The 14,398-nt window shown below is 36.1% G+C and overlaps 1 long non-coding RNA gene across 4 annotated transcripts in view; it reads right to left on the bottom strand.

Annotated features, from left to right (window-relative positions):
• Nucleotides 1-927: 927 nt before the first annotated feature.
• Nucleotides 928-14,398, bottom strand: part of LOC309846267 — a 25,891-nt gene continuing 12,420 nt past the window's right edge. For 3 of the 4 annotated variants that reach the window (XR_014301826.1, XR_014301827.1, XR_014301828.1), the window contains exons 5-7: nucleotides 13,335-13,390; nucleotides 11,800-11,884; nucleotides 928-1,266 (exon numbers count right to left, since the gene is read on the bottom strand). This is a non-coding gene — a long non-coding RNA (uncharacterized lncRNA). Of the gene's footprint in view, nucleotides 1,267-5,578; nucleotides 5,619-11,799; nucleotides 11,885-13,334; nucleotides 13,391-14,398 lie in introns of those variants that run through there. The other variant, XR_014301829.1, reaches the window with a different exon arrangement.

Here is a 14,398-nt window from a genome sequence, read left to right as displayed (position 1 = left end):
TGAAAGGTCAGAGTTACCTACCATGAATGCATCAGAATGATAGCACTGACAATATCAGAATGTGTTTCCCTGGGGGAACATTGCTCTTGTGACCTACAAGTCATGTTATCTCAGTGTCTGGGTTACCTTAAAACAAGCACAGCGATAATTACAATAGGGTATGATAATGGTAGAGAATTTACCATTTCTCATAGGTAAAGTACTTTATGGGTTATGAAACAATTTCCTGAATATCTTCTCTTGATTCTCTCAACAGCATTGTGAGGGAAGGAAGCAGCAAAGTTATCATGGATAGGCTGGTGACTTCTTGAGCCCTGCAGTGAGACCCATTCATGTTCTTGGAATAGCTGATTTGTATGACTCAGTTTTAGGACTCTAAGGACATAGCCAGGTCCAGTGGAATGAATAAAACTGCTACAAGGAATCATCTGATGCTTGAACACTCAACATTCACAGCATTAATTTCCAACAGGGACTTGACCAACTTAACTCGTTCCATGCCACATCCCTAACCATTTTCTTTCATTATCTTCCCAAGCAATAAATTATATAGATATATAAATTATACCCCTTGCGTAATTTCTCAGTCACTACATTAATCCTTCCCACTAGCCTAGAGCTTGATTTTGAAAACACTCTGGGTAGCAGACTTCTTGATTTGGTCCCAAGACTGCCTCTAACTATTGCCAGCAATTGATATCCTTTGTGGATATGGCGTAGATTTGCAGTGTAAGCTGAAAACTGATAAACAGATATCTTGTTACCATGTTGTTATTTCACCTACCACTTTGGAGACGCTACAGAGAAATCAGAGATGTGCTGGGAAAACAGCACTGTCAGAAGGTTAAGTTGTGTTATAAGACATGCTAAATAAATGGTTGGTCAAAAAAATACAATACATGCAGAAATGGAAAAAGACCTTGATATAGCAGGGAAGATGGGAATTCGTATATCATAAAATGCCATGTTACCAGGCAGGATGAGTTCATGACTGTTACCAGAAAATCAACATTGCTGGTGGAAGTATTTGGCTTAAATTTACAGAGGACACAATACCATATTTGAATGTAAACTGCGTAAGGACAGGACTTTGTGGATCTTGTTTCCCACTTGATCTTGAGCTCCCACTGTAGCATCTGACACATAGAAAGCAGACACACTTTTTTTTTTTTTTAAATATATGAGTACCTAAATGATTAAATGAACTTGGCATCTCATCTAAAGTAGTCACATTTCCATTCTGAAGCACTGGTATCCTGTTGTTCCCTAGAAAGAAAAATACAGGCATGTTTTAAGGAAGGAAGTTGTAATATCCCCTTTAAATTTTCTCAAGCCTCTACTAATGAAGCCAAGGAAAATTCAGTTACATTTTGTATTTCTCAGTCAGGAATGGACTGGCCACAAGGCTGAATGATATTTTTAAAATGTTTTTTTAAAATAATCCACCAGTTTAATCTGCACAATGTTTAGCACAAATATCCTCTCCATTAACAATATGGTGCAAGAGAGAGTCTGGGGGTCATTAGAGGACCTGAAAACGCCCTGCAATGTGTTTGTGCAAGATTAGCCCTTCATCGAAAAGATGTATTCATTCTCGATATGGCCTTATGTCAGGGTTGCTGGCCTTAATGTGTGGAACTTTTCCAGTTCATCAAGGCAAGCATGCCCAGAGCTATTTTCTAGGTTTGAAATAAAAGAGCAAGCTGTGGTAAGCCTGAAACCTTTGTTACTATTTCTATTCCTCTCTTCTCTCTCTCTGTTTCCTGCTCTCTTTTTCACCCACCTGTTTTTTTCCTTGCTTAGTAAACAGGGCTGTCCATATGGCAAGTTGTGATAATCTTTCTCTCCCCATTCTCTACCCTTGAATTTGGCTTTGGTTTTAGTAGCAGGGAGTTTCAAATATTGAAACAGAGGCAGCCATTCTTCTCTGCTCACTACAGGCTCAACTTAGAGCCATTTCTTCAAAGATCTGAATGAATCCAAAATCTGCCTAGCGCTCCTCTGCTGTGGCTTACGTACCCTTCTTCTTCTGTCCTGTCTCTGGCTAGTCTTGAATTTATTTCCCTCCCAGGATCAATCTTTGATTTGGTGTTTAAAAATTTTGTTTAAATTGAAAATAGTCACAGGTGTTTGGATTTTAATTCGACACTATATATTTTATAACTGAGTTCAAAGATAAGGGAAAGGAGATTCATGCAGGATATCCAGTCAGTATGGAATATGTTGTGGGACAGAAGGTAGTCACACATCTTCAAACATGAAGACTGAGCTCATGGGACATGCCTGTCACCACTTGGCAGGGAGGTTTGCCCATGAGAGTCACTTGGAGTTCCAGGCCGACAAATGGGCCACCCTTTCAAACATTGCTAATCCAGCCAGCATCTCAAATGCCGTCGGTCTCTGTGCCAGTAAAAGCTACAAATAGAGCAATGCTTTTTCAAACTTTAATTTGCATGAGTTCACCTGGGGAGCTCGTGAAATTTCCAATTCTGATTCAGTACACCTGGGCAGAGTCTGAGACCCTACTTCTATGAAGAGCTCAGGTGGTACTGATGGTAATCTAGTAGTCACCATTTTTCCCTCCCTTCCTCCCTTCCTTTCTCCAGTAGTAGAAATCTAACTCAACTGGCAGTTAAATGTTCTGGCTCAGAAATACAATTTCATTAGGCACATGGCTCCTCCCAGCCACAAGGGAGCTGAGAAGTACAATCCAATCAGATACCCAGAAGAGAGAACTGAAATATTTGGTGAACATCCAGAAACATTAATATGGTTATTTATATAGCACAGAAGCAAAGTAAATACTTTTTGGGTGGTTTTTATGCTCAACTGGCCAATGTGTTAAAACGTTAATCAAAAAATTGGGCAGGGATTCTCAGTGCTTGGCTGTATATCAGAATCAGTTACGAGGATTTTTTAAATATAAATGTCTGTTCATTCTGTGGTGGGGCTTGGATATTTGTAATTTTTCTTTTTATAAACTATTCAGGTAATTCTCTAGCTAGGATGGAAAAGCATTGCAACAGGGGTTCCTAAGCATCTTTTTGATGGTGCAGAACATAATTTAAAGAATGCTTTTAATCATAGACAGCGTCCACCGTACATCAATGAAACATACTATAAAAGCTCTTTAATTACATAAATTTATGCCTGTGATGAAAGAAACATTTTTTCCCCAATTAAAAAAAGTCTAACTTTTTCCCCCCTTTTTAATTACTGCTAGTACTTAAGGGAAAGCCTTCCATTTCGGGAGATGCCTAAATTATATATTACATTAATAAATATATAACATTTCAGTTGCTTAAATATGAAAGTCTATTACCCCAAATGCTGATTTATTCAAGTTTATGAGAATTGAGTGAATGAAAGGAAAGCTGCCAAGAAAGGCTAGAGGGCAAGAGAGGAAGGAAGGAAGGCAGACGGAGGGTAGGAAAGACAGACGAGAAGGAAGGGAGGAAAAGAAGAAGAGGAAGAAGCTGACAAATGGCCCAGAACCAGAGCAGTAGAGAAAAGCCATCGAGTGAAAACACTGGAATCAGCTAGTATGGAATGAAATCTCAGATTTAAGTTTTAATGCTTTATGGATATTATTAAAGTGAATCTCCTTATGCAAGTTACGTAGCCTCTCTAAAGCTCAGTTTCCTCATACCTAAAATGGAAGAAAAAACAACCTCGCAAGACTGTAATTAAGATCATTGAGAAAAGGTGCAAATCTCCTGGCACAGAGGTGAACATATTGTTATTCACCAAAATGGGTAGTTACTGTTTTTGTTGTCATAATGGAAAGGAGCTGCTTACAATATGGCTCTGATAGCACTAGTGATAGAAAAATGCCAATCTGCGTCATTTCCTTTGGAACTATATAATACATACAAAGGATTTATATTTCCTTTTTAATATTTGGTGACACTGAACTGTGGTAAAGTTTGGAGTTAAGCGTAACTACTAGGGGTACAAAATTAGTGAAATAGAGGCTAAGTTTGTCAGGCTTCCCCAACATAGTGATTTTGATGAAGGTCGCCCAATGATAAAGAGAGTGTAAAGAGGGAAATGATGTAATGAGGAGGTATACTTCATCTCTGTAACACAATGTTCAGGAAAATAGGCTCCTGAACCTCAAGATAGAAGTCCCTATGTCTCTAGAGATGTGACCAAGGTCAACTCACTTACCTCACCTAAGAAAGGGTTTCTTCTTCCATGAAGTGTGTGTGGAAATAGAACTATCATAGAGATGTTGTTAGGTTGTTATTTCCAATATTGACTGAAGGAAAAAAAAAAAAAGGCTCAAGGAGTTTTGGTATGATATCACACTGGTTTTGAGTCTGCTTGTGATCAAGTATGGTATGATATCACACAGGTTTTGAGTCTGCTTGTGATCAAGTCAACCTTAAAGTTTTCCTCAGCTTGACTAAACTCTGCAAAGGCTTCTTCCTCAGCCTAGGCCCCTGACCTCCCTTTTCTTAGGATACTGATGTTAGAACACTTCCCACTGTAAGTTCTTTTGACAGAGAAGCTCATGGGAGACCATTTGGACTCTGTCAGAACAATTAGATAAGCTGCTTCCAGTTTTTAAAAATCTGATTGGAAAGATTTAATTGTCACTGAGACATATGGGAAAGAACAGAGTTTAGAGATGGGAGCAGAAAACCTTTTTCCCCTCACGGTATCTGCTGGTTTGGGTCCTGGGATGGTGAGAATCTGAGAAAAAGGCAGGAAACCCAAACCAGGGGAACTAAGTGGACATGATTTTGGCAGCTGCACAGAGCTAGGGAATAAATTTTGTTTTGAGATGGCCAAATAAGATCTGGGAACAAAGATCTTAGATAGTTCATAGGTGGGGAGTGGACATTTTCCCTTTGAGGCATATACTTAAGAAGGACATGGTAAGATGCTAAGAAGGGAAAGTAATAGGATGTTGCAAAAGAAAGTAGAGTTTTCAGCATGCTCAAGTAGCTGAGGAAAGAGTCATTCCACTTCAGATTGTGCCAAGAAGGAAGGTCCCCCTAAACACTCCAGGCTCTCAGTTGGAGCCACTAAAGAGCTACATCATAGGAATGGAGGAAAACTAAAGGCATTTGAACCTAAGGAGAACTATAGACCAACTTTGAAGCAGACTATACTCCACTGCATTAAAGTGATCTGCCTCCCATTCAGTCTACCTCCCCGGAGGACAGGTAAATACCTATGAAGGAAGAAAATGTGACCCAGAGATTACAGCTTTTTATGTTTAATTTCTGATGTCTAATAAAAAAATTACCAGACACATTGAGACAATAGAAACTGTAAGGGACTGCATGGGGTTCCCCCAAAATTTATATGTTGGTGCTCCAACCCCCCCATATAACTATATGGAGCTGGGCTCTATAAGGGGACACTTATGTTTAATTGAGATCACAAGGATGGAACCTTGACCCCATAGAATTAGTGTCTTTCTCGGAAGAGGCACTAAAAAGCTCACATTCTCTCAGCCATCTACAAGACATGAAAAGAGCTCTCACCAGGAATCCAATCAGTAGGCGCCTTGATTTGGGCTCTCCACTTCCAGAACTTCAAGAAGTACATTTTTTGTTGTTTAAGCCACTCAGTCTGTGGTGATCTGCTATTGTAGCTTGAGCAGACTAATAGGGAAACATACCCACAAAAAAATCCAGCTCCATTTTTGATTTCCAGAGCTCTCTCTCTGGTGTAACATTTCACAAATTCTAGCAGTAATAGCCTAGCCAAACTCCGCCATGAGGCTCTTCACTTTAGTGTGATGACAGCATTTTCCTCATGTTCTCCTCCTTGCATTCCCCTCCTTGCACTGCAGTCTGGAAAGGCCTTTAGAGATAAAGCTGGAAACCATAGGTACTACTTGACTTGTTTCCCTTTTCTTAGGAATCATAGCCCTGCTTGTCTCAATGTTTAAAAACACTTATATCATATGTTTGACCAGTTTTTAAGTTGTTTACTGTGGGAGTACAATTTCCATGCTCCTTTCTGATCAGAATATGAATTCTCCCTATTCATGTTAAAGACATTTATCAAACCAAAAACAATAATTTAAAAAAATATGATAAAACATATCAAAATTCCTGCCACAAAAACTATTAGGCTTATGGTGGTGATCATTTTGTAATAAATACAAATATTGAATCATTAATTTTGTGTGCTGAAACGAATATGTCATTAATACTTTAGTTTTTTTTTTAAAAAAAGATCAACTTGAAGGTAAAATATTGAATGAAAGAAAACTGGAAAGAGAGAAAGACAAAGTTTCCCTCTACAGTTGCTTCAATTCAATATCATTGGGAGAATCTTATCAGTCTAATAAGGCAAAAAAAAAAAAAAAAGTAAAATCAAACACCTAGGAATAATTCTAAGGAAAGAGATATAAGACCTCCACATACAAAACTACAAAAATAATTCCAACAAAAAAAATTTAAAGATCTTAATAAATGGAAGTATATACTATTTTCATAAATTAGGAGACTCAGAATTTTAAAGATATCCCTTTTTCCTAAATTAATCTGTAAAAGGTTAAATATAATTCTAACTACTACATACTTGTCAACTAAATGACAAGAATGGCAGAGAAAGTCCTGACATGGGGGAAAAATGGAAGATGTAACTCTTCAGACATTAGATTCCTTATGAAGTTACAGTGATTGAGTTAGTATGGTATTTGGCAGAAGAATAGGCAAAGAAACCATAACTGGAATGAAAAGTTGAGAAACAGTCCCACAGGAATATAATTTCCTACAATGCAGGTAGAGAAAAAACAATTGTTTCCACTTGGTAATTCTGAGTATCTGGATATACAAATATATTATTACTTGGAAATTACACACGTAGGCATGTAGTCAACAGAAATGCATCCAAAGTGTTCTCCAAACCCATGTACAAAAAAATTTTTATAGCAATATTATTCATAATAGCAAAAAACTGGAAACAGATAAAATAATTATCAATAGTAGAATATATAAAAATTGTGGGTATCTTCACACAAAGGATATATTATACTCAGGAAGGTGGATAAACTGCTAATGTTTAAACAAAATGAATATAGCTCATAAACATATGCTGAACAATAGAGGCCAGTCCCCAAAATAATACATAATGAATAACATTTATATGTAGTTTGGAAACAGGCAAAACTAATATGTGGTAATGGAAGTCTGAGTAACGGTTACTTTCAGCATGGGGTGGACACTGGGAAGAGATATGGGAAAGGATTCTGGATGCTAGTTATGTGCTATACCTTTTATTTAAGTGATAGTTATATAGAAGTGCTCATGGTCCTAAAAATTCATCAACATCTATACTTGTGGGGTTTTTTAATACTTTTCTGTGTGTATAATTTCTCTGTGTATATTATACTTCAATAGATTTTATGTAGGCACAGATATTACTCCAAAGATGTTAGAGTAGAAAAGACCTGTAGGTTGAAACCTATAATATTGAACAACATATGTCAGCTATTAGAAACTTACAAATAAATGACCACGTTATAGTTCTGAATAGAAGAAGATTAGTTCCATCTTGGTGAAAGCTGCATGGAATTGGAGGCTTTCAGGAGGAGATGAAATTTGAGATGAAACTGAAAAGCAGATGATTAATAGAAATGAAGAGCAGCAGGTCATCTAGCAGGAGAAATAGCATCTCCTTCTCGAAATTAGTTAGGTATGTAAGAAAAACTGACAGCAATTTTATTTATTTGGATTATAATCAATAACATGAAATTAGGTTGGAAAGACATTAGGGCTAGATTTTGAATGACTCAAATAATAGAGTAAGGAATTTTGGATTTCAGTAGATGCTGAGGAGCCATTTAGTATTAATGAATAGAAGAAAGTCATGATCAAAATTATGCTACATAAACATAAATCCTTTGACCTCAATATTATTAGAAGAAGAAGAGAATTGATGTAGCAAGAAAATATAAATGGATATTATGGAAATCTAATTCATTTTCATTTATCACACAGTTATTAAAGGTCCACTGACTGACTCAGGCAAAAATTAGTGAACACCTAAATTAGACCATTCAAGTGGGAGGGTGACAAGTGACATACATGACATCTCCATTAAGGAACAATTTGAAAAATTCTTTGTTGAGTACTACCAGTAAAAATTTATGGCAGTGTATGAATTAAGAATCTATTCAGCTGCCAAAAACAGAAATTGCAACTAATAGTAGCCTAAACATATAGGAGCTAATTTTTCTCATGTGATATGAAAACCATAGGTAGATATTACTAATGTTGGTTCAGCTTGTGAAAAATATTGTCACACCCAGGGTTTTTAACTTCCCTCCAACATCTTGAAGCTGTTGATTTCTACCCTTTCCTATGATACTTCATCACCACAAAATATCTGCCACATTTTCAACCTAGATCCCTGATCAGGGAAAGTAGGAGGAAGGGCAGTAGCAGGCAATTCTGTGAGATTTTTATAAGAGAAAACTTTCTCTGAAACTCCCTGTATTTCCAGTGGCTGTTGACTGGATCACATCTCTAACCCCACCTGAAATAAAGACCCTGAAAGTGGAGAATGAGAAGAGGAGATATGTAATACACTCCCCTGGGCTGGACACACTTACCCTCACAAAATCCATGCCACCAAATTATGATCCTCAGAAGCAACACAAGCAAAAATTAACAAGTGAGACAACCTCAAATGGAAAAACTGCAAGGAAACATTCAACAAAATGAAAAGCAAACCTATGAAATGAGAGAAAATATTTGCAAGTCATATATCTGATGAACAGATAATATCCAAAAAATATAAAGAACTCCTATAACTCAACAGCACACACAAAAAAGAAAACCCCAAACCAAACAAACAAAAACTAAAAATCAAATTAAAAATTGGGGGGACGCCTGGGTGGCTCAGTGGATTAAGCCGCTGCCTTTGGCTCAGGTCATGATCATAGGGTCCTGGGATCGAGTCCCGCATCGGGCTCTCTGCTCAGCAGAGATTCCCCCACCCCCACACCACCCTGCCTGAGTCTCTGCCTACTTGTGATCTCTTTCTCTCTGTCAAATAAATAAATAATATTTTTTAAAAATTGGAAAGAGGAACTAAATAGACTTTTTTTCTTAAGAATGCTACAGATGGCTAACAGATACGTGAAGAAGTGTTCAACATCACTAATCATGAGGGAAATGCAAATCAAACCACAATACATTTCAGATTATATTATAAAGCTTCAGTAATTAGTAAATTATTAAGTTTATAAATTGTTATATTATGATATAAATACGTATTATATAATATAAATATATATTCTAAATTACTAAATTATTAATAGTAAATTACTATTTATTAAATAGTATGTTTTTGGCATAAAAACAGATGTGTAGTTCAATGTAACAGAATAGGTAGCCCAGAAATAAGCCTGTGAATATATGGTCAGTTAATTGATGGGAAAGATGGTCTCTTTAATAAATGATGTCGGGAAAACTGGATTACCACATTCAAAAGAATGAAACTGAATTTCTCTCTTACACCACACATGCAAATCAATTCAAAATGGACTAAGGATTTGATATAAGAGTGGGAAATGTAAAACTCCTGGAAGAAAATATAAGAGGTAATTGACATGAGTCTTAGCAATGATTTTTTGGAGTTGATACCAAAAGCAAAGGCAACAGAAGCAAAAATAAATAAGTGGGACTACATCAGGCTGAAAGACTTTTGCTCAACAAAGGAAGTTATAAACAAAATGAAAAGGCCACCTATGGAATGGGAGAGAATATTTGTAAACCACATATTTGATAAAGTAGTTAATATCCAAATTATATAAGGAACTAATTCAAACCAATAGTGAACAGCAACAACAATAAAAAACACACAACTCAGTTTAAAAGTGGGCAAAGATCTAAGTAGTTGTTTTTCCAAAAGAGACATACAGATGTGTAACTGGTACATGAAAATGTGCTCAGCATCACTAATCAACAAGGAAATGCAAATCAAAACCACAATGAGGTATCATCTCACACCTGTCAGAAGGGCTATTACCAAAAAGATAAAAGATAACATGTTGGTGGGTGAGGGTGTGGAGAGCATTGCTGATGGGAATGTCAAATGGTACAGCTACTGTGGAAAACTTTGGAAGTTCGTCAAAAAATTAAAAATAGAATTACTGTATGATCAAGCCTTCTTATTTCTGAGTATGAATCCAAAGGAAATGACAACAGGATCTCCAAGATAGACCTGTACTCTCATAGTCACTGTAGCATTATTCATTAGTCAAGATATGGACTAAAAATCTTTCAATAGATCAATGGGTAAAGAAAATGTGGCATATATATATATATATATATATATATTTTTGCAATGGAATATTATTGAGCCATGAGAAAGCAGGAAATCCTGCTATTTGTTACAGTATGGATGAATCAGGAAAGAATTATGCAAAGTGAAATCAGAGACAAATACTGTATTTTATCACTTATATGTGGAAAATAAAAGAGCCAAAATCATAGAAACAGAGTAGAGTAATAATTACCAGGAGCTTGAGGTCAGGGAAATGGGGAAATGTTGGTCAAAGGATGCAGACTTTGACTATAAGATGAAAAAGTTCTGAAGGTAGAGTGTACAGTGTGCTGATTATAGTTAATAAGATTGTATTATATACCTGAAAGTTGCTAAGAGAGTAGATCTTTAATATTCTCACCACAAAAAAGAAAAACGGTCATTGTGTGATGTGATGAAGGTGTTAGCTAATTCCATGGTGAAAATCATTTTGCAGTATACCAATATCAAATCAACATGTTGTACACCTTAGTGTTTTATGTCAATTATATCTCAATAAAGCTGGAAAAAAGTTATTCTGTTATCAAAAAGAAAGTAGAAAACTAATAATAATCCTAAGACAGTTTTTCACAGCTATCCCCACCATGTACTCCATATGCATATTAAAAAAGATGGTGCTTGATCTCAAAGAATATATGTGATAGCTGTGGGAATATTGTATGTGCCCATAAGAAATGGGCACATACAATTGAGAATTTCCATCTAACGTGTAGGATGTATTTTCCATTTGTTTGCATATTTTTAATCAAGCTGGCCTTTCTTTGCTTCTTCTAAAAATTGTCTTTGATCACATGTAAAGCAAAATTTAATATAAGAATGGACAACAGCATTATTACAGAAAATAGAAAGAAAAAGAAATAGATGTCATCTGATGAGATAATTATGACACATGCATTCTGCATTTCATGGCAACTTAGCCAAAAATAGAGTTAGTAAAGGGTTTCTCATTATTTGACTTATTTTTTTAAGTAGAGTTTTATTTTGAAGAATGCACTTTTTGTCATGGAAAACATGGTGGTTTAATATGGATGTTTTAGACTTCATATGAAAAAAAAATATTCAGAGGAAGGTGAGGCAGATTATGACCTTAATAAGAGTGGATCCCTGTAAACTAAGTTTTCGGATATAATTGATTTTCCACTCTTTCCCTCAGGCTTCATTATCTGAACCTGATCATTTTACATTTATTTAAATGATCTTAGGGTTTTAACACGGCTACATCTTTAATTGCCATATTTCTGAGATTTCTTAGTGCATTTTTTCCTTGAAGTAGGGATGAAGTCTCCCTGGTTCCTACCAAATTTCTTTTGTACGTGGAAGGCAATCAGGGCATATTTATTGAATAAATAGGTAGGTGAGATAAAAATAAGAATTTGTGTTTTTTCCTCACCAGTGATTCTAAAAGTTACATTAGTATTCCACATATAGAAAGTTTTGCTATTAACCCCAATAGTTGCATTCACAGCATTCAATCTTAAATGGTTTATGACTCTTTTTCACCTGATACTCCAAAGTGCCTAGAATGGCATCTGCTACATTGGGTCATTCAGTGGAATAATTGACATTCTCCTGGACACAGACATTCCTGAGAAGAGATAAAACAATATTATACTGGTACATTATTTCTGAGTCCTTCAGTGTCAGGAGAGAGTTTCTTGAACTAGAGAAATAAAAGGTTAACATATCCATTAAACTACTCTTCCTAAATATTAAAGGCTCTAGGCAGCCCTTCGAAAATGCTGTGTCATAGCTAATTCATAGTTCTGTTCTGAAAGTAGTGCCTGAGTGTTGTATGGTCATTGATTCATGTGCTTCAGAAACAAGCTGAACAAGAAGTTACATTTTGTTGTCAGTGTCGAGGAGGCTGACTTTCATTCTTGCCCAGACAGATAGCATTTACCCTTCTTTACAGAGATAGCCCACAAGGATATTTGCAATTAGGCCAAGAGTTTTTCCACAAAAATGAATTTGTAGAGTTTTGAATCTGCTAAAGCATTTGGAAAATAAATCAAAACCCCAGATTTATATACAGCACTTGATGGAAGAGGCTTTCTGGCATGAACAACTTTAATGGTCAGTGGTCACTACTCAATGGCTTTGCAGTTTAAGAGCCTAACTCCGGCTCCTCAATAATGTAAGTGTGCATATATAAGTGTTAAACACTCCCGCTGTATTGTATTAGACTTTTCATACATTTCACCCAAAAATTATTTGACATGGAGGGAGAAAGGAAGGTGTAGTTCATGAAAAGAAAATTGCTAACTATAATTCTGAAATTTGAGCCCCAAGGTGAAAAAAATAATTACACTTTTCACAGATGAAGGAAAGTAAAGAGACGAAAGTGGAATCCATTTCAGGAGTCCTAATCCCCAACACAGAATGGAATTCTTGTTGAGGAATTATTTGAAACCTGAATTAAAAAGCAGTGAAAGAAAGTGCGCACCAGATCATAAGCAAAGCATTTAGTGAAAAACAGACATCAAGACAGAGTTCTGGGAAGGATGGGGAAATATCCAGTCAGTACACCTAATCCTGATGGTCTTACCCGGGTTCTGCTTTACTCTTTATCTCCCACTTATTTCCTGTCTTTATTTGCCTTCAACCTTATGGCTTCATATTCCTTGTCCAGTCCTACAGTTGTATCCCTGTACCTGACAGCCAAGTTAACATTTCTGGTCTTCTAAGACTTGTATCAATATTAAACTCTCCTTATGAGTCTGATTCAGACCATCTTAGGGGAATTTGGACAGGTAATATCTCTTACCTTTTAGGAAGAAGAAAGTGTAGAGTCTAATAATACCTTTATGGACAGGACGTATTTATTCAAAATAACACTTTAATAGAGTAATAATGTATTTAATCATATTCTACTTTTTATGGCAGGCAAATGCATACACCTAATGACGAGAAATTACTTAGAGCACTAGCTATGAATCACAGTGACCCTGTGACTCACAGTTTGCACCAGGAAAGTGAGTGAAAAGTGCTTTTGAAATAATACAAATTATATCTCCTAATATCAGTTGAATGCTTACCATATATCAGGCACTGTCTGGAAATCTTGTAGCAAATGTTAAAACACGAAAGATATCTGGAACATTCAAAATGATGAATATAGGAATATAGGGTTAGGAATTCAATCATAAGTAATTTACACATTTCAAAGTTATAAAATGTTTCTACAATTTAGGGTTTCATAATGTGTTTTGGCTTTTTCTATTTGCCTGGGATAAAACTTACAGGAGGAAAAGGATTTTCACCTGAATTTCCTAATTATGAGGCAGCACTTGGTGGTGCTTATGCATGGCTTTTTCAAATTGTATAGATAATATAAACCTCTCAAAGCACATTAAATAGTAAAGGACTAGTTTGGATGCCATTTACGTTCCAGTGCTTTTTCAAATGCTTCTCCCTTTTTGTGATATGTCCTTTCTCTATTCTCCATCTAGAAAACTTGTTCATTCTTTGAGACCTGTCAGCTATCTATTCTATCTCTATCTGAATGCTTAATAAGCACCTTAAACTTAGCATATACAAAATGAACCCTTGGTTCTAGAGTGAGTATTATTCTTACTCTGGTCTTGCCTAAAATATCTTAAAAGCAAGGCCCAATGTTTTTAAGTAACTTAAATGTGTCCCAGGGAAAAAAGAAAAAAAAGAAAAAAAAACCCAAGAATATGTATGAAAGTAAAAAAATAGCCAGGCCCAACAAAGTGAAATTTATAATGTTTGGCATGCAACAGAAATTGCCAGGGTTATAGGGGCGCCTGGGTGGCTCAGTGGGTTAAGCCTCTGCCTTCTGCTCAGGTCACGATCTCAGGGTCCTGAGATGGAGCCCCACATCGGGCTCTCTACTCAGCAGGGAGCCTGCTTCCCCTTCTCTCTCTGCCTGCTTCTCTGTCTACTCGTGATCTTCTCAAATAAATAAATAATATATTAAAAAAAAAAAAAAGAAATTACCAGGGTTACAAAGTAGTATGAAAATACCAAATATAATGATGAAAATAGTCAAACCAACTCAAAACTGTCACAGGTGTTAGAATTAGCAGAAAAGGCTTCAAAACAGTACTATATTTGTATTCCACATCATCAAAAATAG

The sequence above is a fragment of the Mustela nivalis genome (assembly GCF_964662115.1).
Source record: "Mustela nivalis genome assembly, chromosome: 13".
In the NCBI taxonomy this organism is placed as follows: Eukaryota; Metazoa; Chordata; class Mammalia; order Carnivora; family Mustelidae; genus Mustela; species Mustela nivalis.
Note: the sequence above shows the minus strand (reverse complement) of the source record. Positions and strands in the feature narration are given on the sequence as shown.